Source organism: Trachemys scripta, chromosome 20, assembly GCF_013100865.1.
Source record: "Trachemys scripta elegans isolate TJP31775 chromosome 20, CAS_Tse_1.0, whole genome shotgun sequence".
Lineage (NCBI taxonomy): Eukaryota > Metazoa > Chordata > Testudines > Emydidae > Trachemys > Trachemys scripta.
In genome coordinates, this window is record NC_048317.1 from 4,047,481 (window position 1) to 4,072,143 (window position 24,663).

Genomic DNA, 24,663 nt, shown 5'->3' on the forward strand with positions numbered 1-24,663 from the left:
GGAAGGTCTCCCCCAGCAAAGGGTGCCCGGTGAGCAGAATGCAGGGCAGGCCTCAGTGCACCCACCAGCTGGCACCTGGAGGAAATTTCTTTGTGGGGGTAAGGCCAACTCCCCCTGCCTTAAACACTGTTGCCTTTGCAGTCCTGGGCCCATAACCACAGCCCCAGAGAGGCCTCCTTTACATCCGGCTGTCCCCCTAGCGACTCCCTGCTACAGCCAGATTCCGGTGACGGGTGAGATGAATTTGGGAGCCTCAGCCTTGTTCCTGGCAGAACATTTTCCAGCTCACAACCCTCCCCCCCAACACACTTAGCTGGGGATGATGGGGGGAGCAGGAGTGGGATGGGGGGCATCAGAAGAGCTGTGTAGGGGAGGAAGGGGGCAGGGCTGTGGCTGGGGGGAAGGGGCGTTAGGGAAGAGCTACTGGGGGTTCTGGGTCAGGCTTGAGCTAATTAAAAATGGGCAAAACTTTAGAAACCTCGGGGAAGGCCAGGCGCTCATCCCGCTTCCGTGCAATGGCAGGAGACCTGGCAAACTCAGGACACCCCTGAGCTAGGCCGGAGGGGAAGCAGCTCTCCGGCGTGGGCACCCCGGCATCCTCCCCCACCTGCTGCTTTTGCCCGGTTACGCCCCCCGCGGAAATAGCTCGTTAGCTGGGTGGGGGGAGGAGAGAACCCCTGTCTCTCTAGCTGCCCCCGCGCGCAGGCCCGGCCGGACCCACTGGCTTCCCCGGCTGCCCCGCAGCGCCCCCGGCCCCTGTTCGCCGCCGAGATCGCCGGGGGCGCGGGGCTCGCGGGGCTCGCCCGAGGCTCGGATCGGGAGCTCTCTCGCGCTCTGCATGTGGATCGGTTTCCTGTGGCAAAGCGGCTGCGGTGGAAGGAGGCGAAAAGGGGCTTTGTCCCCGCTCCGAGCCGGGGTCCCCCCACCCTCCGTGCCTTGGCCGCGCGCATGGGAGCGCCCCCCCCGCCTGGCCTAGCCGGGCTGCCGGGGGGGGGGCACCATGTGCTGAGACCATTTTGCATCTTCCCTGCAAAGCCCCAAGGAGCGGCGCTGCCCCGGGGGGAGGCTTTTGTGTCTGCCTTGGCCGCGCCCCCCCCTCCCATCCCCCCGGTTCCTGGGGAAATCCATCTCCACATCTTCCCCCGCGCCGCTCCCCTCCCCGGGTGTCAGTCCGTAAAGGAGACACCGTCGTGTCTTCACGATTAACCCCCTGGCTCTGCAGTGCGGGGCCGGAGAGGAACCCGGGGGTCCCCGGACCCCTCCCCTCCCGCCCCGGCCCAGCGCAGGCTCGCGGGGGAGATTTATTCTCATTGCTTCTCCGGGGCGGGGGTGTGGGGGGAGTGGGGGGCGATCCTCAGCAGGAAGCAAAAAATCCGGAGGAGGAGGAGGCGTGAAGCTGGATCTCAGGATGTAGCCCTGCGAGGAGCGGCTCCCCGGCAAGGTAAGAGGAGCAGGGCTATTGCCGGCTGCCTGGGGGGGGGTTGCCGGCTGCGTTGCCATCCGCCGGGGGGGTGGGGTGGGGGGGCACAAGGCTGCAGCTGGATGCTGGCGAGCGAGTCCAGCCTGGTGGCTAATGCGCGCAATCGATCAACAGTTAGTCGCCTACTTTGCAAGGGCTCGTCCCTGCCTGGACGTGGACGGGGGGTGGGGAGGGGACGACCCCCCCCCCACTTTCCCTGGGCGAAGCGGGGGGGTGCCCGGGCCTCAGCCCCGGCTCCGCAGCTCGCTCTAGTCTCTCTCCCGCTGGGGCGGAATCTCGCCAGGCTCTCGGCGGAGGTCGCTGGTGGCTTCCCCCCCCCCCGCCGGGGCTGCAAAGGGGCCGGCTGGGTGCGAGGGGCGAGCGGAGCCCGGGCAGGGCTCGCTCCCGGGGCTGGTTCGAGGTGCAGACGCCCCGCAAGCGGGGCCGGGGGGGGGAGTTGCTGTGGGGGAGAAAGCGACTTGGGGGCGTCCTGCGGGGGGTGGGGGGCGTGTGTCTCCCCAAGATGCAGAAACTTGCGGGGCTCAGTCATCTGCCTGCTGGGGAGGGAGGTGAGACCCCCCCCCGGAGATTTAAACCCCGGGAGCAGGGCATCCCCCCATCTAGGGGCCCCCCAAGTTTGCGGGGCTTCCTGGTGTGGGGGTATCTCCCCCCCCCCGCAGACGCGCCCCGGGAGCTAGCGCTGGGCTGGGGGGTCCCGGCCCGGTCCGCTGGGAATTCCCCCAGGCAGCCACCGGCCGCTCCGGCTGCACCAGCGATTTTAAATAGTTACAACGGGGCCTGACTCTCCTCGTTGCCCGTTAGGGGTTTCTGGCTGTTGAGCCACTCAGCAGTTCCTTCAGGTGACTGCCCGATCCTGGGGGCGCTGAGCCCATGTTGGTTTGGCTAGGGGTGCCCTGGCAGGGGTGCCCTGCGGAGCATCTCCAGACTGGGAAGCATGCAGCATGAGAAGCCGTTGTGGAAAACGTGGGCCCGTGCCTCAGTTTCCCCACCTGTCAAATAGGGGTGGGGACACTGCTCTGCCCCGTGGGCGGTGAGGCTAAATGAATACCTGTGTGCAGTGCTCAGAGGCCCTCTGACGGAGGGTGACACAGAAGCACTGAGGAGCCTGAGCTTGGACCCCAGTAATTTTCCCAGAGGAGGTCCCCAAAGTAAGGCCCAGATCCTGTGAGCTGCTGTGCCTGGGGTGTGCGCTGTGCCCAGCTGTGCTGCGCAGCGGGCAGGATCAGGCACTCCGATTGCCCAGGACAGGCTGCTGTGACGCACAGGGTGCGGGCAGGAACTCCCGAGCTCCTGGGTTTTACGGGCTGGATTTGGTTCTTCGCTGGTTTTATTTTTTTGATGGCTACTTTGATTGATAGTAAATGCTGCTGCTTGGACAGGCCTTCCCCCTGCTCAGCGATCTGCTTGTGGTGCCGATCCCGAAGAGAACAACACGCTCTGCGTGCCGGATAGGGGCTGCCTCGTAAAGAGCGGGCGCTGTGGGTCTGATTTCTCCTCTCCCTTACAGCGGGGTAGCTCCGCTGACTCCAGTGGAGTCATTGCTGAGTCACACAGAGCAGAATCAGGCCCTGGGCTTCCAGCTGTTGTTTGAAAGCAGGGAGGGTTGGGTTTGGGCCTCATTCTCCTCCCTAAATCCAACAATCTCTCCACCAGGAGCCTGGTGATGGGCAGTAGCATAGCTCGGTCTCTGATCCCAGCCTCGGTGGATGTGGATTCTTCCTTTGTTGACTTAAATTGGAGCAGGATGAGGCCCTAAATGTAGATTCAGCTAAAAAGGTAGCGTGATGGAATGACCGTCAGCCAGGGCCATCCGCTGGGTTTGAATCGGGGACCTCTGGCACTGCACTGCAGACCTCCTTTAGGTCAGCTACAGGAGTAACTCCATTAGCTACCAGCAGAAGTAGGGCTGTTATCCCATAGTAGGCAGGCCAACTGGAAAGGGGATGGGACGCAAGTACACACCAAAGGCAGGTCTGGAGATTTGGCATAAGGTGAAACCTTCTTCCCTTCAGAATGTGATGATGAGGGTTACACATGTTCTCATGGCGCCGTGCTGTGGGCATCCATGCTGGGACAGCTCCCTGGCATCTGTTTGTTGATGGCTCTCTGGTGGGCAGTGCTGTTCCGTTGTTGGGAATTCTATGGGGCAGGGGCTGACAGACACTGCGAAGCGGCTTGGGGCATTTTGCTGGCACTAACGTGTTTAGCCGATCGTGGGAAGATTTAATTCCCATGTTGGGCTCACCAGAATCAACCTCAGGCTGCCCAGCACGGAGTGATCTGGAGGGACATCCATCCCCAGCATGCCTGCTTATGCGGTCAGTGGCCTTGTGAAGGCCTGGGTTTACCATGTCCCCAGCACTGTTTTTGCTGGCAGCAAAACCCCCAATAAGGTTGCAGGGGACTGGTCTTTCTTACCAACAGCATTGGAGACCCCAGCATGGCGGGGGTGAGGTTGTCACTTACTGTAGGTCCTGGGTCTCTGTAAGTTACTAGAGCCAAGTCTCTGCAGTGATAGGAATTGGGTAGTACCCTTTTAAATAGTTTGGGAGTTCTCTAGTGGGCCTCCCTGTCTTCTGTTCCAGTCTTGCCTGGAATCTCACATGAAGACTGCAAGGCACCGGATGTATCTGGGATATGTATAACCTGGGTATGATATGTACAGCACCTGGAGTGGCGGGGGTCAGGAGGGACCCTGCTGGTGACAGACCCACCTGAGGACATCTGCTGCCCCCAATAGGTCCCTCCAGGGTGGGTTTCAGAGCTCGATTGGGAATGGCTGCAGGCTGTGCGAGGCCCGGCTCTGAGACTTAGGTTTTTTGCAGTGTAGATGTACTCTCGGGGGTTACATCCATTGGCAGGTTTATTGCTGGCATCTAGACCCTGAGCACGAGGCTCCGAACTGATGGAATGAAAATACAGCTGGGCAGATGGTCATTTATAACGCTAAGCCCCCATAAGATGGCCCTGGCACCCAAAAGAGGGCTGGATTCTGCCGGTGTGAATCTGGAGCGATTCCGGAACAGTTACTGTCGTATAAATGAGAGCAGGAGCTTGCTGGTAAAGTTTAGATTCCCTTAGGAAAGAGATGTCATTTCCTGTCTCTCTCGCTCTCCTTTTCATCCCACCCAAGTGCTTTTAAGTGCTCTCCTGTAAACATTTCCGTGTGTTCCCCAGCTGCCGGAGTCCTCGAGGACACTCCTCCGTAGGCAGCTGAGGGATCTCTTCTTTGACTGAGGGAGGGGATCTCGCTGTGAGGAGCAGCACATGATAGCATCACCGATGCACTTAGTGGAGGGGTTGGCAGAGGATCAGCCCTTTCAATGCATTTATCAAAGTGCCCGCGGCTCCCGTTTCAGCAGGAGTGTAAACACGAGAAATAAACCACCACCAACATAGCCACAGAGCCATTTGAGTCCCTGGAATGGGAAGTTGGCGCTGCCAGGGCGTGCACCCATGGGGAGATGGCACAGAGCGGGTCAACGTCAGGGTAGAGCTTGGTTGGGTAGACTCTCCGTGAACTGCATCTTGTAGTACGTAATGCCCTTGGTTAGCATCTTCAGGCCTTAGCCCCAGTTTAGAGATTTCCGTACGGACAAGTTCTGGGCTTTGAGCAGGGCCCCAATGAAGCATGACCATCTCACTGCTACTTGGTGACCTGCGTGTGGCTTAGTCCGCACCCTAGAAACAGTCTCAGCTCATAGAGTTTAAAGCCAGAAGGGGCCATTAGATCATTTTGTCGGTCTTCTTGTGTATCAAAGGCCGTTAGCTTTCATCCACTTGAGCCCAATAATTTGCATTTGACTAAAACATTTCAGTCTTTGGGATGCCAAATAGGCGTGTGTCTCAGGCAGCGAACAGGAGAGACCCAGGTGCCATGTAGATCAGGGGTGGGCAAACTATGGGTCAGAGCTTTTAATCTGGCCCTTGAGCTCCATTGCCCCGCTCCGGCCAGGGAGCGGGGTTGGGGGCTTGCCCCGCTCCGGTGCCCCGACCCTGCTCCTTGTCTGGAGCACCGGGTGGCGGAGTGGGGCAAGTGATGGGGTGAGCCTGCCCTGGATGATAAATGGTTGGGCCACGGTCCACCCGTGGCTATGCCCCTGGTGCAGTGTGTCTTTTCTGATTTTAAAAAACACATAGCTGGCACAGCTCTTCATTCATGGCCGACCATACAATTTCCATACCCGATGTGGCCCTCAGGCCAAAAAGTTTGCCCACCCATGATCTAGATCCTCCCTAGAGGGCAGCCGTCCCTCTGATTCCAGTGTGCAATAAAGCAGCTGCCGCAGACTGACCAGTTCAGGAGAAAGAGTGGGTCCCACTGGGGTGGTGGTGGACTGGAGTTAGGAGGGGAGTTTGCAGCACTGAAGGTGGTCTCAAGTCTAGCATTAGTGGGCCGCTGTCCAGGTGGTAAAACCACCACTACCACCCGTTCCCTTCTTGCTGAGAGAGATCAAGGTCTGGATGGACCATGGGGACCCTACCCCGGCTTTACGGGGGGTCTTTCCAGCCGGGGGCTGAGGCTCATTGTTGGGACACTGGCGTTTGGGAAGCTTGCCTTGCTGCTGCACCGACTCTGCGGATAATCAAAGGACTTAAATCACCACTTACGATCTTTCATCAGCACTAAACTCCCAGATGCACTGCCTTATCTACCTGCAGAGCATGGCCACTAGCTAGCACGTGGGTCATTGCCAGGACTGTGAATGCAAGTGATCCAGTGTACTGGGATATTAGTTAATAGTTGCTATTGGGGGTGGAGGGGGGTAAAAGGTTGTGCTATAAAAGGAGTGTAAATTTTGGGACTGTGGTACGCATGCTGGGAACATGAGTCTCATACCTCAAGATACATCTGTGATGGAAGGGGGTCATTATAAGTAACACCCTTCCCCTCCACACCATGGGTTTTATCATGGTCTAGCCTCATGATATAAAGGGTAGAAGTGGAGAATCTTAGACTTACGGCTGAGTCTAAAAGCCCTACTCTGTCTGATGGTATCACTGTGCTGTCCTGCAGCAGAGAGCCAGCCCCCCCCCCCAACAAAATACAAATTCCTAAAGTTTCACTGATCTACATTTTGCACAGTTTTTGTCTGGGGCTAAACATTTCCCAGTGCTTGTGTCCAGAATTTTTATTTGGACCCATCAAGAGTTTTGTGGGGGGATATGGGATGGAATATCACTGGCCCAGAATAACATCCAGTTTCAAGTATTTTGGGTCCAACTATTGCACTTACAGCTAAGATCTGTAATGAGCTGCACTGAATCCTGGAGCTGAACAGCCAGGAAGTTTGGATCCAGATCTAAATTTTGCACTTGGCTTTGATTGCCATCATAAGCCGGAACAGCTGGCCACTTTGGATCCAGATCCAGGTTTTGCACATGGTCCTTATCTCTCTAATAATAAGCTGAACCAAAAACCTGGATCCCGCCTACCCTGATTCTTTTCTTTTTTTGGATCTGGAGCCAAGTGTTGCTCTTGGCCCTTATTACCGTAATCGCCCAAACCAAAGCCCTGGAGCCAAACAAAACGAGGAGTTTAGACACAGTTCCGGATTGTGTGACTTAAGCCCATCAGTCTCCACACAACAGGATCCCCCCCAAAAGCTCTCAAACCCAACGAAGGACTGAATATTAGGCCAAAAAAGTTATTGACTAAACAGGCTTCTGCTGTATCGTGGAGATTCCCATTGCAGTCCTGGGTGCTTGCTCCAGGACTTTGGCAATGAATAATTAAAGTTACATTGCCTGGAAGGATACAGAGTGCGAAGAATACTCCCCTGATTTCTCTCTTATTGCAGAAATGCCCAGCGGCCAGAGTGAGCTTCCATTAGGCCCTATGCTCTTTGGGTCCGATCCCCCGTGGGTATAAATTGGCAAAGCTCCATTGAAATCAAGAATAGTCGGCTGGTTTCTCGTCTTCATAACCTGTCTTGCCGTGATATAGTGGTTTCTTCCTTCCTACAATGTGCGACTGGGTTAATCATCAAACAGTGGGCTGATGCACTGCGAAAAGGCCATAGAATTACTCCTTGAAAGGCAGGCTAGGGAGATTGCATACATGTGGAGCCATTCCCTGCTGCATAGCAAATAGGAACAAATCTCAAGTGGCGCAATCGTCTCAGGAGCGGCTGGGGAAGGTTTTCCCAGTTACACCAGGGAGGTGTATAAATAGATCACCTTGCCCCCATTCATCCTGATGGTGGCTCAAGGAGAACTTTCCCCCGGTGGCTCTCGACGAGCTGTGTGGTGCAGTGGGCACCGGTGCAGAGTGGAAAGGACACAGTGGCCCCTCGGATGCAGGCTTGTTGGTCTGTTTCCAGGGTGAAGTAACTCCGTTTTAAAAATACCTTCACTATTAAAATTGCAAATGCCCCATCCCCCACAAGGGAAAGGACCCCAGAGCCTGGGCTGTTTCATTGAGCAAAATAGGAATTAAGCTGTTGCCCACGTCTGGATGGGCTGCCTTAAAAAGTTTATGTATTTCATGGTGAAGGCAATGGTCGGGTCTCTGTCCCTGGAGTCTCGCTGGGCGTGTGTGTAAAGCGCTGGAGAGCTAGGTTCAGTTCCCAGCTCTGCCAGACTCCCTGGGTGACCTGGGCCAGGTCGCTTCCCCTTGCTGTGCTCATCTCCCTGCCTGTGAATTGTTTTCCCATGTGGGGCGCTCATGCCGGATTTCCCCATTGCTTCCTAGCCCCCTGTGAGCAACATGGCCATCCTAAGCTTGTCCTGATGCAACCTTGCTACCACCCTGCATCATTTGGCCTATTCATAGAATATGCAAAATTCTGTGGCTAGGTAGGACTTGGTGGCTGCCTCTCTACTTCTTCCTGTGGGGCACTGGGGTTTGGCTGGACTGGGGCTCAGGAGATCCGAGTTCTATTCCTGGCTCTGCTACTGACCTGTGTGTGACCTTGGGCAAGTCGCTGCACCTCTCAGTGCATCCGTTTCCCCTCCCATCTTTTCTAGTTCGTTGGTAAACCTCTTTGTGTCAGGGACTGTCCCACAAGGTGTGTATGCAGCGCCTGGCCCAGTGTGGCCCTGATCCCAGTTGGGACCCTTCGGGCATGTCTATGCTGCACACTAAGTCCGGGCTTTGAGTCAGGTTTGAGCCCAAGTGCCCCTACCATCCACACACACACCAGTCTGCCTGGGGTCAGCCAGCTCTCAGGAGCCAGGTCCTCAGACCCTGCTAGAGGGGTGGGTCACTGCCACTGGGGTCCAAGCCCTGTCACTTTGCAGCATGGATGCAGGTCACACTGCAGACCTGACTCAGAAGGTCTGCGCAGTGCAGTATGGGCGCGTTAGCAAGGCTGTGAGAGCCAGGTTTACAATGAAGTGTGGACGCTCAAACATGGGCTTGGTAACAATGAACTGTCCACAAGCCCGGGCCCCACAGGCCTGGGCTTTGCATGCAGTGTAAACGTACCCTTAGGCACTACCACAATACAAACAATAAATCAGAGTGAATCTTCCTTCTGCAGAAGCACTTGTCCCTCCCACTTGAACGAAAAGAAAATCCCCATTAGCTCTGAGCAGTGTAGGGCCTATGGGACACAGCTGGGTACTGATGCCATCCAACAGAGGGCAGTGATGTGTGTGTGTGTGTGTCTGTGTCTCTCTCTCTATCTCTCTCTCACGCACACGCTCTCTCTTTCTTTAACACCAAGGCTGAGAGATTTGACAATACAGATGAGTCACCTTATTTGAAAGGCTGCCTGGCTGCTGTGCTTGGCAATCCTAGAGGAATCCTTGAGATCCACATTGTAAAATCCGTGCAGCTGAAACAGACTCAAGTCTCTAGTTTGTGGCTTCCTCCCACGGCTTCCTCGGGATTCCTCTGCTGCCGGAGTCCCTTAGGACAGCTCAGGCTGAGTGCTGGCAACCAGGGCCAGGAGCTGAGGCAGGTCTAGGGCCCTGTGGCAGGCCGGTGCTGTTGCCATAAAGCCTTGGCCATGACGAGCTTGTAGGTAGCCCTGCTTTTTAAGTAGGGAGTAGCCTCAGAGGGACGGGTGGAGCCCCTGGGTGACCTGTCCTTTGCAAGGTGGGATGGAATACTGCACCTCCCTGTCACCTCTGTCCTCCTCCACCCCCGGCACTCCTCCTTTTCCCTTGCCCCCTCTCTCACATCACACGGTCTTCCCCCACTCCGTTCCCCTTCCTCCTCCCCTGTTCACCTGCTCTGCAGTCTGTCCCATCTGCACCCCCTCCCAGAAGGTGAGCTCTGCCCCAGAGTGCAATACAATGGACAAGAAAGCACTTGCTTGCAGAAGGTGCTGGCTCTGAGCTGAGCGTGTAGCTTGCCTGGATTCAGGCTCCCACTCAGCTGTGCACACCCCCTTCCGCTCGGAGCGAGCCAAGAAGCAACGCGCGAGAGTGAGCACAGGGCAGGAAACCTGCGCTTTCTCCCATCTCCTTTCCCAGCCGCTCCTCTTCTGTCAGTGACACTGCTCCTGGGGATCTCAGCTTTCACCAGCCTCCTTTGAAGCAGAATGCAACTGACGGATTGTTTCGCTGCATTTCGGTGTGCGGATCGCTGTTCCGGTTAGGGTGACCTGGCGCTTGGAGGGAGATAGTACAGCGAGGGGAAAGAAACGACTTAATCATTCTCAGGCCAGTACTCTGTGTGTGTGTGTGTGTGTGTGTGTGATCAAACTACATAGTCTGGCAGGTATGTTGGCTCAGTGGGGTACGTGGAGAGGCATGTGACGGGAGAGCAAATGCACATGGGACTAAGGCGAATTAATTTGTACAATTATACAGTTTTGTAAAGACAGGCGAGATCTCCCACACCAGGGATAAAGGGCAGAGTATCTGCAGATGAACTTTGGCATCTTTCTATTTAAACTCCCCTAAAACCTTCTATAAATCCTAATTAGACTTGTCACATTTTTATTCCCGCCCCCCGAAGGCTGGAATTGGAACAAGTAATGACGTGATTTCTAATCAGCCGCAGAATTCCTATTTCTCTCGGCTCTGGTACAGTTCAGAGAGACGTGTCTCAGGGCCTTTTCGGCTGGTGCTGCCCAAGCAAAGAGGGCTGCTTTGCAATTCTCTCTTTTCAAACCTGGCTTACCGCACGCGTACGCTTCACGGCTCCAGAAAATTAATATCCCTGCACCTCCGGCAATAATCCTGGGGAAATCCTACAATAACAAAGCAGTGGGGGGCAGCCAAGCACTCATGAACAACACTACAGTAAGAGGGAAGGGGAGTCAGACTTTGGGGGTCTATTCCTGGCTGTCACGGACTTACTCTGGGACCTTGGTGAGTTTTATAGGAGTGTGATATTAAGAGGCGCTGAAGCCAGTGGGAGTTGCCACTGCTTGGCACCTCTGGAAATCAGGCCACCTGACCTTCTGGGCCTCAGTTTATCCCTCTTGACAAGGCTAGGATACTGGTGCAACGCAAGGCGCAACTGATGCCTGTCGGTCTCTTTCAGCAGCTCCGCGGAGGGCTGCTCTAGAGTTACAAAGCTTTATTGGTAGGGTGTGATAATGTATCATTCCTAGGTGTTGAGCTGCACGTGAAAAAGCATTTACCGGTGGGTGCCCGGGGTCAGCTGGCATGCAGGGCGATGCACACGCCTGGACAGATGCACTGACAAATGGCCTCTGTGGTGGATGGCTTTTTTTTTTCTGACACAACCCCATAATGTGTGACTTGGCACCCAGGTGACTAGTGCAGCATCGTAATTGCAATCAAGGAAGCCTGTGTTTGAGGTAACATTAATATTGCTGGCGTTGCTCTGTATGGGCAGCCATGTGAACTGCCTGTGCTTTGGGAAGGTGCCTGGTTGAGCGTGTTAAGGGAGGGCTGACCTGTCGGGGCTACCACAGGATAAATGTTAAAGGACAATAATGATAAAAGTCCCACTTAAGCCCTTTGCACAGGAAGGAATTTAACTTTGTCAGTGCAAATCCACTTTAGCTGGGGTGATCCTGGGTGCATTGTCAGCAGTGGGGATTGAGCCTGGGACCTCGGGATTGAAACACACGAGACTTTTCTGCCTGAGTTTAAAGATCTGGCTCTGTTAGCCAAAGACTGTAGCAGCTCATCAACCTCTGTGTTGACTGTGTCTCAGTTCTGGGCAACGGCACCTGTATTTCCCCTCCGTGGTCCTGCAAGCCGCCTCCTCCACTCTAGGCTCCTCGGCTGCCACCTTTCTTGCCCAGACTTCTGTCGCTCTCCCTCCTGACCAGTGTGTTTTTCCAGGCTGCACGGTTCCCTGCCAACATGGGCCACGTGGAATAAGAGACAGACCCTGTCCCAAGCAGCTTGCAAAGCATCTGTGTTTTGCTTTCTCTTCGAAGGCGTCTGAGCAGCTCAACTGCCAGCAGTTATGTTTCAGCACAGCTCTTTCTAAGCAAGCAAATTTATTCTCAAGGCAAAAGCATTACAGAGAAAACAATGAAAGAACCTACTTTCATGTCAGTCCTCTTACCAGCTATTACTTCTAGCAGGGGTTCTGGTAGGAGTCAGTCCTTCAAACCCCACCAAAAGGCTTTCTTGTTACACGTTTATAACAGCCTTGGCTCTGAGCGTGTAATCAGCTGACAATGTGTCTCTGCTTAGGGCGTGGCTTCAAAAGATTGGGTTTTTGAATAACTGGAGGAATTTGCATTCATCCCTAGAAATTTCCCAGGAAATACTGTCCCAAAAGATCATTTGCGTCTGCCACATTGTTCGATACAATTCTTTCATCATCCAGGCCCACAACACTACAGAACCTGTGCATTTAATGTAGTGGACTCCAAAGACACTTAAACTCATTCAATAAGGTTTTTTTCAAGGGTATTGCAGGAAATCACCTCCATGTCCCAGACTGCTCACCCCTAGAGGGGGACAGAGTTCTGCACCGAGTGGGTGCGGCTTACACATCCACTTGAACAAATTGAGCCAATAAGAAAGCAAGTTTTGCTAGATGTATCTTTGCTGTAAGCAGGCACTTCTGAACATGTCACATTGACGTTTTATGTTTTCTCTGGTTCTCTGGGACACACTGCTGCTCTGCTCACGTCCATTCAGAGTCAGACCTTCGTAGACATAGGACTTTGCACTGGACTCAGCTCAAGATCCGGGGGTTCAGTTGGCATCATTGCTGTTAGTATTACGGTAGCACTTGGGGAGCCCTGACTGAGACACCCCTGGAATAAGAGGTAGTCCCTGTGCCAAACAGCTTACAAGCTAAACAGCCAAGGCAGAGTGTGTGTGTGTGTGGGGGGGTAAACTGAGGCACAGAGAGTGAAATGACTTGCCCAAGATCACACAGAAGGTCAGTGGCAGGGCTGGGAATAGATCCTGGGTCTTCTGAATCTCAGATCGTGACTCTGTCCACTAGCTTATGCTGCCTCTCCCACCTGGAAGTGGAGGCCAGTTTTTTTTCCCAACCTAAAACCAGGCTCCTAGAGCCTCATTTAGGCACCTAAAATAAGCGGCCTTTTTTTTTTGTTTTTTTCCCCCCCAAACTGCTGAATCTCCCACCGGCTCCCATGGAATTGGTGGTGAGCACGTCCCCTTTTCCAGAGGTGCTGAGGTCGGGAATTCGGGCTCTACCATCCGGCAGCCAGCTGTGAATAGCGCTGGGTTCCTTTTGCTGCAGCAGAAACGCTCGTCTCTTAGCAGGTCTGTCTCCCTTGCAGCCAGCCGGCTAAGTGGGCTCCTGTGTACTTTAATCACTGAACAACTGCCACCCACAGCGTTTCTACCAAGGTTCAAGGAGATTAGTGTGGATCCCTCTGATGGAGCAGCAGCCAATGCGAGCGCTGCCCGGCTTCTGGCTGTTAACTAATGCCCCGTCTGCCACTGAAGGGAGCGGCTGGGTAAGTGGCAGAGCTGAGGTATTAGGGAAATCCAGGGCTATCGTGTTTAATGAATTAGCCTGAGAGCGCTCGCGGGCCCCATGCATGGAAAGTGACTGCAGAGTCAGCTTCCTTCTCTGTCTCTGAGCAGCTGTGAACAAAGAAATGGGCTGTTTCGTGGTGGGATCCGTGTGTCTGTGTGTGTGTGTGTGTGTCCTCTACAGTCCCCCCCCTCACCCTGCGAGGGTGTGATCCGTGTCTCTTTCTGATTCTGGGATTTGTGGCTTTGTCAGCTCCCAGGGTTCAAAAATCCTGAGCGGGGCCCCCAGAATCATGAGACTTTTGAACAAGGCATAATATTGGAGTTCTGTTGATTTGCCTTCTCGGGTCGTAGCCAGAACCAGGAGAGACGGAAACATACTTAAGCTGGGCACCGTGCGACTCCAGCAGCTGGGGCTTTAAGAAACACACCGAAGATGGCAAGCCTAACAAGAGAAGCCTGAGAGCCGGCAGCCCGGGATTTGGGTCGGGGTCTCCCTCGCTGTCATTGTTTGACCAGTCGCAGCCAGGATGCTGTTAACCCTGTTCACTCAGGGCTGTCGCCTGCCCATCTTTGTGGTGCCAGACCAAGGGTCTACCTGGTCTGGTGTCCTGCCTCTGGTGCACTTGGTGCTTCCAAGCAATGCAACCCCCTGTACTCCCAACGGTGCAACGCATCCCCATGAGAGCAGGTGGGAATAATGGCTGGTGATCAGCCTGTGCCGTGCAGCAGGAGGACGGGAAGCCTGGTGTAATGACAGAGGCTCTGCTTAGCCACGTGGAAGAGAGGTGGTTTCTGAGACTGCCGCGTGGTGGAAGCCAGGGGTTGAGGATGGATGGGAACTCTGCCAAGCAGCCTCCTTCCCTTTCCAGTCCCCTTGTTTGTTTAGGGAAGGCGGTGGCACCCTGGCAGAGGGGTAAAGCCTATAGCTCCAGAGGCAAGGTTGGACTGTAGGAGAAAACAAAGCTAAGCAAGGAGGTGCTGAGAAGAGGCTCCCGGAGCATCATGTGCTAAAGAGGGCAGACATTTGGAGCAAGAGCTGTAGGAGAGAGAGTGCAGTGAACTCCTGTGCGTTCCCATTTGTGCATCACTGCCCTCTACTGGATGGAATCAGAACTGCTCCACTGTGCATCATGGGCCCTGTACTGTTCAGAGATTCCCCTTCCGCTCAAGAGGCAGGGAGAGTGCTTTTGGAGCAGGAGGAGCTGAGTTCTGGTCTCACCGCGCACAGATGCTGGCTGTGCTCTGACTCTGGAGGAGGGTAGAAGCCGGGGAGCAATGGAAGAAGCTGTGTGGCTGAATGGAGCACTGCCTGCCGAAGGTGGCTGCGAGTGCTGTGGAATAAAGCCTTTAGAATCCTGATGCAGATCCCAGTCCCCCAGTTTGTCGGGGAGTTGGGTTGGGGGGTGTCCAGGAGTGTGATGGCATAAAGGACTCTGGCGTGGAGTCCCCAGCCCATACAAAAGGAGGTAGCTTTTAACAAAGTGGCAGCTGGGTGTCCCATCTACAAAGGATCTTAAAATAACTCCCCTCCCCTGGGCTGCTCCCTGCACGGCGCCGGAGGCGAACCCTTAGCTAGCTTATGAAATTTCAAATGTCAGGAGGGAGCCTGTGGGACTGGAGCTGATGCCTTGCCAGTGAGCCACTGACCTAATTCATGGGCTGGGAGGGAGGGGAGCCGCTGTGTTGTAGCACAAATTTCAATATTCCACTGTAACATATTTAAAATGTACAGGCTTGTAAATTACAGCTCCCTGGGAAACTTGTCCAGCTGTGCCATGTTGGACCTGTGTCCGTCCATCTGTCTGTCTAACAATACATGTGGGTATCAAATCTGGGCAGTGTGGTGTCGGGAACTGATTAGCACTGGGTGGCAGTTGGCTCAGAATGTCTCCATTTGGAAGTTACTGTGTGTATGTAGACTTGTGAGTATAGCTGTGAATAGAGATTTCTCCATCTGGGAGCTGCTCTTGACTGAAAGCTCTTGTAAGAGCAGGAGCCTGTGGTATCTTGCAGTGATGGGGCTCCCAATCCCTGGTGCTTTGGGGTGTTGTGGGTTGGTTCTCTAAGCTCCCTCCCCATCAAAGGGAGGTTGTTTTGTCTCTTTTCCCCCCACCCATTCCATAGAATGGGCTGGGGTATAGCCCTTGAAAACCACGGCTCTCTGGGCATTGATGGAAGGCAGGAGCATTGGCAAGGGAAAGGTTATTTTGTGGATAAGGCATTGGACTGGGACCCAGGAGATCTGGGGTCAGTGCCCAGTTCTGCCACAGACACGCTCTATGACCATGGGCAAGTGACTCAATCTCTGTGCCTCCTTCCCCACCTGTACAGTGGAGATAATATTCCTCCCCTGGCCTGTCTGGTCGGTGCAGATTATAAACTCTGTCTGCACAGCATCCAGTCCAAGGGGGCCCTGATCTCCGCTGGGGCCTTGAAGTGCTGCTGTGATACAAACAATCCATCAGTGGCCCTGCATGTGCAGCAAGCAGGAGTGAAGTCCCAAATGGGGTCATCATTTTGCACTTCCAGATCCAACTTCTTTATTTTTTAAATGTGAAAGGTGATGGGGAATTTCCAGGTAAGCTGACAAGCAAGTCAAAACCCGTTAGTCTGAAGGTGTTAACGTTGTCTCGCTGTCTTTGTTCTGGGGGAAAATCCTGCATGTCTCTGAGCTAGCAATCCTGAACTCTGTGCTCCAGAGGTGCATGCCAGGACCTCCCTAATGCATCTTATTAAAAGGTTTGACAAGTGCCAGGGTGACACACACAAAACCATCGCCTTGAGGCTGTGATCTGGGGTCTGTTTCCAATTAAGTGTCTTCACCTCTGGGGACTGGCAGATGAAGTCCCTGGAATGGCCTCAGAGCCTGCACTTGGAGTGTTTGCATCCTTGGTGGCACAGCCCTGAATTACTTAAGGAGATTTATGGCTCTCGCTTGTAATGGTGCTTCATTGACTCGCGGTGTTATTGAGTGTATGTGAGATCATCAGGTTCCTTTGGGACGGGATCTGGATTCTGGTGTGGCTGGACAGGGGCATGGGGGATGGTCCATGCTCTGTGTTGGTCTGGGCACCTGGGTGCCAGGTAGATGCTGATGTATTGTGAAGGTCATCGGGAAAGAGCAGCGCGGGATGGTGAAAAGGGGCTGGAGGAGAGATGCAGGGGGCCGAGACTAAGGAGGGTCATGAGAAGCAGTTGCGGCCGCAGTCAAGGAGGGAGAGGATGGGGCGCTGGGATCTGAGGGGCTTGCTAGAGGTAAGTGGGACAGGATCATGCGGCTCTGAGAAAGGCAGAAGCTCTTTCACTGAGAGTGAGATCCTGGGGAGAGCAGCCCCTGGGGAACAGCTGCAGTTGAGCCTCCAGCAGCGGGAGCATCCCATGGGGTTGAGCACGGTGTGAGGATGTAGATGGACAGACAGACCCTATCTCCGGGAAGGGGGATGGGCGAGCTGTTCCATAGCTCTCTCTCAGCTGAGCGCTACGATTTCATGAGGGGCAGACGGTTTCTTGGCCCCAAAATTCAAGGGAGCAATGAAATTACCCACCTGATTTTTGCTGGCGTTGGGTTTGGGGGCCAGAGAAGAATTAGTGTGAAGAGGGATCCCCACTCAGCCTCCTTCCTCTCCAGGCTGAAGGGGAAGGGGTGCGCTTCTGCAGCCAACCGCTCCGTATGAGCCACACGATGAGCGGGGATAGATGCCCGGCTGTAGGCACACCCCATGAAGGGGTGCCATGGCAACCGCCCCAGCAGAGGGCCAACACTTGTCCCCCATCTGGAGCTTTAGGGTGGTACCCCCAGCGTGCCAGCCCCAGATCAGGTGGCCTGGCCTGCTCTGTGGTGAGTGTGGGCCCAGGTCATTTCCTCTCTAGTGGCACCTGCTGCTTCCTCTGCTGGAGGCGTCCGCAGAGCAGACATCGTTGCGTCAGTTGCATTCAGGGCCCGCCCCCTCTCTGAGCTGTTGCAAAAGAAAGATCGAGTTTTAAAAATGATAGTTGAGGTCCTGATACCAGCAGGTGACTCTGGAGCTGGGCCTGTTCGCATGGGCCTGGGCCTTCATTTGGCTTTGCTTTTTGGGCTTATAGGTTGGCTTGCGGGGTGAGAGGGTAGGATCCAATCTCTAAAGCTGCTGCTCTTCCTTTGCACGCTCTGTGCTGCGAGTGCTTCCCCCTGTCCCTTGTGTTACACGTTCCTCAGAGCTCCCCTTGTGTTGAATCTTTCTCGGTGCTCGCTGGGAAGGAGAAGAGGCGTGTCTGTGCAGCGTGGGGCCAGGGCACTGACTCCGATCGCTGCTGAGTGGGAGCTGGCAGGCTCAGTGCTGGGTATGCAGCCTCACCTGGTAAATCATTAAATCACTCTCCCCTTCCTCGGGAATGCAAGGTGGCTACAGCGCGAGAGGCCGGCGTGGTCACAGCTCAGCGATGGAATTGGGGCTGCCCTCAGAAGAGGGTGTGGTGTTAGATAAGGAGATGGTCTTGTGGTAAAAGTACAGTACTGGAAGTTTGGGATATCAGGGGTCCATTCCTGGCTCTGCTGCTGTGTGCTGGGGCAAATCACTTACCTAACCTTTATGCCTCAGTTTACCCAATGGTGATTGCCTACTGGCAATGCTCTTCTGGGGTTTAACTTGGTGTGGCCAAGCCGTGTTCCTTATCCTGGGCTAAATGGGGACACAATTTGGTCCTAAATGTTTTGTAAATCTCTCTAGAAGTGCCACATATATTTAGACACAGACAGATGCACAAGCAAACAAATTTGTAGACGCTCATGTGCACACCTGCCCAGGCCTGGGTGACTATACTGGGGTCACTAGCAGACCCCGAGTGCAAAGAGTCAAGTGAGAGGCAGTCCAGGTGACGCTGATAAGCCACCAAGGAGTCCTGTGATGTTAATTCCATCTGCCCCTCTCTGCTGTTCTCCTGCTTTCCCTTTGCCTGGGTTAAATTATTTAACAGACCCCGCTCTGGCAGGAAGGGCTGCAGGCAGATGTAGACACGAAAAGATAATTAAATTAGAAAGGATTCCTGCTCCTTCTCCTCTCTTCTGCACCCCTCTAGACCAAGTCCCCTCCAGCCAGGGGGCGGGCCAGGTAACCAGGGAATTCGGAGCACGAGTGGGTTTAGTTTGGGGTCATTTCCTGTTTCTCAGATTTATTGCAGCTGTTGCATGGGGCCGTGTACATGAGTAATCTTGGAATAAAGAACGCAGGCCATGCTTACAGGGTGGGGGACTCGATCTTGGGGAGCAGGGATTCTGAAAAAGCTTTGGGGTCATGTTCAGCTGATTATCCGTCGTGCGCTCCCCCGGTGATGCTGTGGCTCAGTGGTCCAATGCGATGGTTGGATGTATAAACGGGACTCTCGAGTCGGGGTGGAGAGGTTCTTTTGGCCGGTTCTGGAATGCTGTGTACCGTTGTGCTGCCCACAGTTCAGGAAGGATGGAACTAGATTGGAGAGGGGTCAGACATGAGTTACGAGAATGATTGAAGGGTTTGAAAACCTGCCTAACAGCGATAGACTTGGAGCTCAACCGGGCGGGTTGAGGAGTGGCTTGATCAGTCTGTAAGCACCTACATGGGGAATAAATATTTAATAACTGGCTCTTCAGGCTACCAGCGAAAGGTCTAACAGCATCCAATGGCCGGAGGTTGAAGCTAGATGAATTCAGACTGGAAATAAGGTGTAAATTTTTAACACCGAGAGTAATCAACCATTGGAACAATTCACCCAAAGTCGTGGTGGGGTCTCCATCAGTGACAGCTGTTAAATCACAGCTGGGTGTTTTTGTAGACGCTTGGCTCTATTTTGGGCCTGTGCGACACGGGAGGTCAGACGAGAAGATCTTGGAATCTATGAATTTCCCCCCCTTTAAAGGCCAGGCTGTTAATGATCAATTTAGGCTCCCAGGATCCTACGGTGGGTTGGCTTTAGGGCCCTGTGACTCATCAAGGCATAAGCCAGCCTGAAATTGATTTTTGGGGGTAGCAGGTGGGGCGTTAGGAAGAAATGGCTCCTCTGTGCAGGCTGTCCAATCGTTGTCCACACAGGGTTTCTAGCACCTTCCTCTGAAGCAGCTGGCACTGGGCTCCCAGACCAGATGGAGCCCTGATCTGGCTCGTCTGCTCTGTAGCCCTGGGAGTCCTCGCTTCTGCAAGGGGAGTTGTAGTTCCCAGCAGGATTCATAAGAACGGCCAGACTGGGTCAGATCAAAGGTCCATCTAGCCCAGTATCCTGTCTTCCGACAGTGGCCAATGCCAGGTGCCCGGAGGGAATGAACAGAACAAGGAATCATCAAGTGATCCATCCCCTGTTGCCCATTCCCAGCTTCTGGCAAACAGAGGCTAGGGACACCATCCCTGCCCATCCTGGCTAATAGCCATTGATGGATCTATCCTCCATGAATTTATCTAGTTCTTTTTTGAACCCTGTTATAGTTTTGGGCTTCACAACATCCTCTGGCAAGGAGTTCCACAGGTTGACTGTGCGTTGTGTGAAGAAATACTTCCTTTTGTCTGTTTTAAACCTGCTGCCTATTAATTTCATTTGGTGACCCCCCCCTAGTTCATGTGTTATGAGAAGGAGTAAATAACACGTCCTTATTCACTTTCTCCACACCAGTCATGATTTTATATTCTTATGTTCTTGCGTTTATATGTGCTCTCAGTCATGGGAAGCGTGGCTGGCAGTTCAGGCTGCCGTCGCCTCCCCACCTGGCGGGTCTGCGTGGGTTTTATTATTGCAGATTAAAAGGAAAGGTCTCGGCATTTCTTAACAAAATACACTTTTTTTCAGTGCTCCCGGCTCTTCGTTTCCCCTGGGCTGGTGAGAATATTAACATGGTCTGGGCTCGCTGGGTTAGGGAAAGCAAGTAGCATCTGCTTGGGCATGGGACTGTGATGGGTGTTCCTGTGTGATCAGCAGGGTTGTGTGTGTCTGTGAGCGTGTGTGCCCATCTCCATTTCTCTGTGTGTGTGCGTGCATGGAATTGTGTGTGTCTGTGTGGCTGTGATTGTATGCACACATCCATTTCTCTGTGTGTACACACACATGCATGCTGTGTTTGTGTTGTATGTGTGCGAGTCTGGGATTGTGTGTGTGACTGTGCGCACACGTCCATTTGTGTGTGCGCGTGCACTGTGTTTGTGCTGGGTGTGTGCGTGCACGCCTGGGATGGTGTATGTCTCTGGGTTTGTGAATGTGTGTGTGCGTGTGCTCCAGTATACACAGGGCTGTGTGTGAATTTCCCTGCAGTGATGGGTGAATGTTTGATTGTGAGAGTTTTGGCTTTGTGGGGGTGTGTGATTCCACGTGCGTGTCTGTGCATGTGCTAGTGTGTAGGTGTGACCGTATTGAGAGTGGGAGTGATCCAGTGTGTGGGTGTGATGCTGTGTGAAGATCAGTCTGCTTGGGTGGGTGTGTCTACCTCCGTGAGGTTGTGCGGAGAAGTATCCGGTCGAGCTGGGTGATGGAGCTCTCAGACCGGGTCTGCGGGAACCCTTCAGGTAGCTTGTTCCCTTTTGACCCTGTCTCGTGTTCTGCATTAGGCGCTGTGGGATTCCCCTCCCCCCACGCAGCCAGAGGTCTGTCCTCCCCCTGCCGCTGTCCAGCGGATAAATTGGCGCTGCCTGCCATTTGCATCGCACAGCTGCTCGGCTTCACTCTCGGCATGGAAAGCCCAGGGGGATTCCACAGGAAGAAAGCGAATTCTCTCTCCCTGCTGCTTCCGCCCTCCTTCTTCTTGTGCCGAGCGGAGACTATCAACTTTATGGCTCAGTGGCAAATTCAGAGTGAGTTGAGACCCGCCGGTGTGCTAGCTTAGGGGCCTGGAGCGCAGCATGCAGGCCTGGGCGAGCAATGGACCACAGGGGTCTGTGGATGTAGGGCTGGGGGAACGCAGGCCTCTATTTATCCACAGGCAGGGTGTGGCATTGGCTAGCTGCAGAGCACACTCAGTGCCCCTTGCCAGCGGGCCTCAAGCCCGAGCTGGAAGGACCCCCTTCCCAGGGACATCCTGTCTCCATGGTGCAGGCAGTCATCAGCCCCACTGCCACCTGTGATGGTCATTTATGCGCCGTGGACACCTGGCCGAGAAGACGTTGACTCATTCCATCGATCCCATTACATGCGGGGACCCCTGGTCGCTACTGGCCTGGGCTGGATTTGAACCACTGACTCGGCTGTGCAGGACTTCACTGCCCTATATTAATCCCCGAGCGAGCCAGCCAGCCTATGGCCAAGGTTTGGTCTTAACCCTTTCATGCCCAGCCCGAGAGTGAAGAGCACCCTTTTCCAGCAGCTGCTCCATCTTCTCTTGTAGCAGTGGGGACACCCCGTGCTGCTGCTGGCCAGTGCTCACGTGCACAAGCTCAAGTGTTCGTCACTCGCTGTGCCAGGGCCAGTCCCCAGCTGGCAGCTCCAAATGGAAGGCGCCTCCTTTGAGCATGCACGTTGTGCCGCGGCACCATCTGTGCGAGTGCACCGATGCAGCCTGGGACCTCTTGGGAAGCGATGTGCTTGGGTTAGTGGGAGGACGGGGACCCATTGCTCATTAAACCCACAACACGTCCCCTTGGTAGGACTTTGACCCAGAGAAGGCTCCAAACCTGAGTCTTAGAGCCAAGTTGGCTGATGAGTTGAGGAGGTGGGGAGGTTAAGAGGACAGTGATGAAGCATCAGGGAGGGGCTGATGGGCAGCTATGAGGTTTCCTTCCACAATCAAAGCCTGACCCAAAAAATAAGTGGCGGGCAGCAGTGTCCAGTTCACGGCACTGTGTGTAAAAGTGTAATCTTGGGCGAGCGAGAGAAGGAAATGGCTTTGGAGAGAAACACGCCCAAACGGGAGCCTGCACAAACAAGGGGGTGCACGTGTGGAGGAAGAAAATGGCTATTTTTAGAAACACCGCCAGTTTTTTGAGTGTGCACAATTGTAAAAGTGATGGGAAATGTCTCTGTGCTGCGAACGATAATGGTGCACGAGTGTGAACTGGCGTGTGTGTGTGTGTGTGTGTGAGGAGGAGGAGAACGGCTCACGCTGGGAACACGTTCTGGGGTGCGTGCAGCCTTCGTGGGTCTGCCTGCCGCCTTGGCGAATGGTTCCTGATGCGATGTCTCTCTGCAGCGAGCAGATTTTCCTTCCTTGCCCTTGGCGGCATGGGGCAGATGGGCTGTGCTCCACTCAGCAGCATCGCGAGCTAACGAGGGCTGCATGGATGCACACCCCAGTAGGAGGAGGGGAGCCTTGTTCTTAAACTCTCTCTCTCGAGGCCTGATGGGGCTCCTGAAAAGCAAAGCAGGGCCCTCATGTGACCTACTGGTCAGCACCTGTCCCAGGTCTCCAGTCCAAGTAGGCTATCAGTCTGTTATCACACTAGCTGTGGAGCCTGGATCCTTAGTTCAAAGTGTAGAAACTCATGCTGCCAGCTCTGGAGGTCTCCGGTTTGATCCCCTGTGTTGATCAAGATGGCAGTCATCATGCTTGCAGTCTGTCGGGTTTAGTTATAGGATATTTAGTGCCCCCTGGCTCCCATCACTCGTATCTGACTGGTTCATCTGCTTGAAGGGATTTGCCCTCACAACCTCTCCCCTCATGAGGCAAGTCAGTAGCCTTGATGTCTCCATTTTGCAGATGGGGACACTGAGGCACAGGGATGGAAACAACTGCCCCAGGTCACCCACTTCTGGCAGTGCTGGGAATTGAACCCAGGTGTCCAGAGACCCAGTCAGTGCCGCAGCCCCAAGGCAGCCCTCCCTCTTGTAAAATGAGAGTGACCCACACATTGTGCCCCTTTTCCATTGAGAAGCATCCGTGTGCCTGCCTCTGAGGAGAGCCATCCTGGGGTGAGGCTAAGCTCCTAGCAGAGGCTTTGAAGCCATGGTTCTTCATTGCACCTTCCATGGGACTTTTAAGCTGTGCACCCCTCCCCCTGGAGTAGAACGGGCACCTTTGCACCTTCACCAACATGGGCCTTGTGGGCATGCATGTGAGGGCTGCATTGCCGGGGGGAGTGGTGTACAGGGCTAGCACCAGGGAGTGGGGGGTGAGACGTGCACATGAGCATGAGGGCTTTGGATTGCGCTTTTAGAGACCAGCCTGTGAAGAGCCTGAGAGCTGTCCAGGGTGCTGAATGGAGAGACCTGCTTGCAAGTGTCTCTTCTAGGTGGGTGAGGCAATATCTCTTATTGGCCAGTTTCTCCTTGGCTGCAGGAAATGATCCAAACCCCACTGAAGTCCATTGCAAGACTGCCTGTGGCTTCAGGCTTTAACTCCCGGTGCTGGGACTTTCTCCTGCACCCCTTTCATCTGTGGCTCTCAAAGCACTTTGCAGCCATTCGTTAAGCCTCTTCCCATGGTGCAGAGAATGATTATTATCCCCCTTTTATAGCTGGATAGCTTGAGGTACAAAGAAGTTGAGATCTGCCCGAGATCTCACAGGGGAATCGTTGGCCAAACCAGGAAGAGAACCCAGGAGTCCTGACTCCCCGTCCCCTGCTCCAGTCCCATTTTAGATGTTTCCCCAGCAAGCTACACCTGAGAGAGGGCAGCGAGGACCCAAGGAGAGCTAGGGATGCTTAGCTCTACCCCTCCTTGCACACCCTTAGCTGGAGGTCCCTTCTTGGCTACAGGGGGCGGCATGAGAGAGTCAGTTGCTCACGGCCCTGCCGGCTGTGCGCAGAGAGCAATGTACCCCACTCCTCCAATTGCCACCTCACCGCAGCGTAAGCCCGCAGATGTGCTGCAGCTCCAGGCAGGGTTGACAGGGAGGGCAGCTAACCTTTAAAACAGGCTAACATCAAACAGCCTGCCTGCCTGGCCACAGGTATTAATGTGTCCGGCTCAGGTCTGTGCTGTTAATTACCTGATTCGACGGGTCTGACAGGGAGAAGGAGCATCACAGCGTGACTCACCACAGAGCGTGAGTCGCATAAGTGTGAGAGGCAGCACAGAGACACGGTCAGCAGGAGACAAAAATATTGATGGGCAGGTGGAGAAGCTGCCAGTCGGCAAGACCCTCAGTTGCCTTCGTGGGGGCCCATTACCAGGGAAGCCTTCCCCACTTACGGGCTGGGCTGGTTCAGTGCCCAGAGCAGAGGGGCAGCCGAGGAAGAAGACGGGCTCAGATGCGTGGGTGAAAAGGAGCAGAGCAGTGGAGCAGGGGTTCTATAGGGCGCTGTGGAAGAAGATGGGCTCAGGTGCGTGGGTGACAAGTTTGGGGTTGTCCAGAGATGAGCCAGAGGCTTGGTTCTGCTGTGTGTGTTGGCGCCGCGGTTCTGTCTCCAGTCTGAAGGTGTTGATCTCTATGCTAGGGGTCGGCATTGGTGTAGCCACATCACCGCGACTTCGC

The 24,663-nt window shown here is 54.4% G+C and overlaps 1 protein-coding gene across 2 annotated transcripts in view; it reads left to right on the forward strand.

Annotated features, from left to right (window-relative positions):
- The first annotated feature begins 1,371 nt into the window (after window positions 1-1,371).
- Window positions 1,372-24,663, forward strand: part of DLGAP3 (DLG associated protein 3) — a 136,770-nt gene continuing 113,478 nt past the window's right edge. For both annotated transcript variants that reach the window (XM_034754252.1, XM_034754253.1), the window contains exon 1: window positions 1,372-1,441. The gene's annotated coding sequence lies outside the window, so the exon portion shown is untranslated. The remainder of the gene's footprint in view (window positions 1,442-24,663) is intronic.